Raw genomic sequence first — 3,414 nt, forward strand, 5'->3', positions numbered from 1 at the left:
CACAGAAATTGTGAGATATACACAGGTTTTAAATTAAATATGTCAGGGGCACCTGGGTGGCTGAGTGGTTAAGAGTCTGATTTCAGCTCAGGTCATGATCTCACAGCTGGTGAGTTTGAACCCTGCGTCGGGCTCTGTGCTGACAGCTCAGAGCCTGGAGCCTGCTTTGGATTCTGTGTCTCCCCCCACTCTCTCTCTCTGCCCCTCCCCTGCTCATGCTCATGCTCTGTCTCTCAAAAAATAAATAAATGTTAAAAAAATTGTTTAAAAAATATGGCAAAACATTTTTTCCAAATAATTAGGAACACTTAAAATATAAATTTGCAATATTTATTTCCTAACATAATAGAAGTGTTCAATTTAGAGTGAGAACACATTGTGCTCGCTTCGGCAGCACATATACTAAAACTGGAACGATGCAGACAAGATTAGCATGGCCCCTGCGCAAGGATGACATGTAGAGCAAGAACACATTAAGTGGTTCAAAAAATATTCATTCACAGAATTAAAATGTAAAAAATCATACGTATATTTTATTTATACCATCATTTAAAAATTCTATATACATCTAACACTTCTATATACATCTTGTAATATATATACTATTTCATTATGGAATTATATACATGAATTTATAAATAAAACTATTGAAATTTTATATCAAATTATTTATATAGTGGAGCCCACATGAGAGATTACAAGTCTACTGATTATGTATATAAATATAGGTTAAAAAAATCCATTTTTTCCCTCTGAAATGGAACAAGAATTATTAATCTGCATCTATGATTTTGGAGAGATCTATGAGTAGAACTGAATGTGTCCGGGCAATTCCTGACAAAAATATGAAAAATTCTCTTTGTATATTTTTTGTTAATTTTTCTGGGACAGAATCCATAGTCTCAGTCTAATTCTAATAAATAATAAATAAATAAATAAACAGATAAATAGCAAGTGAAAAACATAAGTTATACATTACAGAATGCCATTATTCAGTCATGGCATTTGGGTACCAATCTAGTGCTTCTGCTGCAGAGTTAATATCTAGTGACAAGGTTACTGGCTGGCTGCATTGCTAGCTATTCAAAATACCCCTCTGAATTTGAGAAGGAAAGGAAAATATATAATTAGCAATCATTTTAGTAGTCATTTGGGAATTTCCTAAAGACAATAAAATGAATTACACAAAATATGCCAGAGACTAAAATTTTGACTTTAAAGATTTCTCTAGTAATCTAATCTTCAGTGACCGAACTGAGTCAGTATTTTTATGTTAACTAACCATTCCCATCTTAGTCAACTGAACAGTTATGGGAGAATAGAACGATTGCTCAACCAGAGTAGTGAAAATGTGAAGACTAAGTTCAGAGGCAATGTGACCTTATAAACCGATTTCTCTCTATCTCGAGTCTCCCCAAGTTTTTCTCAAATATAAAATACATAGTCAGGGGAACCTGGGTGGCTCAGTCAGTTAATCGTCCAACTTCGGCTCAGATCGTGATCTCACGGCTCGTGAATTCGAGCCCGCGTCGGGCTCTGTGCTGACAGCTCAGAGCCTGAAGCCTGTTTCAGATTCTGTGTCTCCCTTTCTCTCTGCCACTCCCCTGCTCACATTCTCTCTCTCTAAAAAATAAATAAACAGTAAAAAAAAAAAAAAAATTAAATACATAGTCAAGGGAACACTGGCAGCCTAGCTCTAGTTCTCCATTTTAGTAACCGCTTTTTTTTTTTAATTCTCACAAGATATGCGGAGCTCACATTTCAATATGTGCCTTTTTATAGTTAATCTCTGATTGTTTTTTCCTCCTCACACTCAGGCCAAAAATATACATATATATCACATATTATATATACAATTGCTGCCATCTTCAAATCTCTCTCACTTAAGAGTTATATCTAAAGTAGCAAATATTTCCTTTTAAATATAACCCTTTTTATACTCATTCGCCATGCACTATTCCTAAATCACTTTTGAAGGCCATCAATAATTGAATCTTCATAATTCTATAATTTCCTATTACCCTTTGGAAAATGGCCACCATAATATTTATTTAGTTATAAATACATATATAGGTATTAATAAAACTGTGAGACCTCCAACTTGTGATAAAAATACTTTCAACTGCCCTACTTATTATTAAAAAATATTTCCTCATTCAGTATTTACAACATTGCATGACACATGGAAAATGTTAAAAAGGTATCTGGTACTTTATTAAAGGCATTTTTGCAGGATCTATATCTGATCATTTTTGAACAACTATTATGTGCAAGACACTACAACAGACAAAAATTAGTATTTCACAGCCACGTTTTGAAAAGATTTTACAGCTTATTGAATCTTATTTCTTTCACTTAATTATCCCAAGAGAAAAGCAGAATTTATTCTATTATTAAAACAGGGCTTTTAATATATTTTACATATCCCACATTTTTTCAGTATTCTGACATTTGTTTACTTATTAGATATTTTAAATTATGCCCTTTGCTTCAAAGCCTCACAGCACAAGTTGGATAAAACTTTCATTAAATATTTAAATAAGGAGAAGAAACAATCAAACAGCAACATAATAATCAAACAAAAAGGCTCCCAGCATAAAACCACAGATCTCACTTATTGAAACAGACTCTTTATTTAGAAGAATAGTGTGTGGTTTCTTTAGCATTATGTATTATTAATGCTAAAATTCAGTACAATGAAATCTGAATTTTGTACAGGGGACAATATCTTCAATAATTAAAGAAGTAGATCAGTTTGCCAATCCTTGGCTTATCCCTTACCCAACTGGTTAAATTATTTAGGCACTTTATCTAATTATAGTTAGATAATTGGTACAATTCATTATCCTATGATGAAAACCTGTTAAGCAATAAATCCTTTCAAATAGAGTTTTATATGTATACAGCAAATTACCTTTACCAGTGTTATTCATTGGTATACTTACCAAAAGAAAGACCCTGTACTAAGACAAAGAGGTATAAGAAGAAAAATTGTGTAACATTATAAAAGTACAATGCTCAAATGCCATTCTGACTAACATGGGCAATTGTTATTTTAGAAGAATCCCGTTTTGTCCTAAAGGCTTCTGAATTGTCTCGTGAACATTTAGATTATAGCCTGGCATACACTAGATCTTCAATAAATGGAGAACTCTTTGCATTGGTTCCAAGAGATATTTTTCTGAAAGAGTTTTTATTTTAATAGTTTGTGATGCCCATTTCCACTCTTTCACTTAACATCTTTGTATCTAAGGCCTTTGCATAGATAAGCATAGGAATCATGTTTAGTATCAGAATTAAGGTTTATTTAATTTTATAACAAATTAACTACATTTAACTATCTTGAGGTAAAAGTAAGACATTTGATAAGTAATACTGGGTGAATTTGCTTCTGTTCTTCATTCAGGAGCACAC

At 32.5% G+C, this 3,414-nt stretch overlaps 1 non-coding gene across 1 annotated transcript; it reads left to right on the forward strand.

Annotated features, from left to right (window-relative positions):
- Positions 1 to 378: 378 nt before the first annotated feature.
- On the forward strand, positions 379 to 485 carry LOC131505797 (U6 spliceosomal RNA). The gene has a single exon (XR_009258571.1). It is a non-coding gene; the product is annotated as a U6 spliceosomal RNA (small nuclear RNA).
- The last annotated feature ends 2,929 nt before the right edge of the window (positions 486 to 3,414 follow it).

This window comes from Neofelis nebulosa, chromosome 2, assembly GCF_028018385.1.
Source record: "Neofelis nebulosa isolate mNeoNeb1 chromosome 2, mNeoNeb1.pri, whole genome shotgun sequence".
In the NCBI taxonomy this organism is placed as follows: domain Eukaryota; kingdom Metazoa; phylum Chordata; class Mammalia; order Carnivora; family Felidae; genus Neofelis; species Neofelis nebulosa.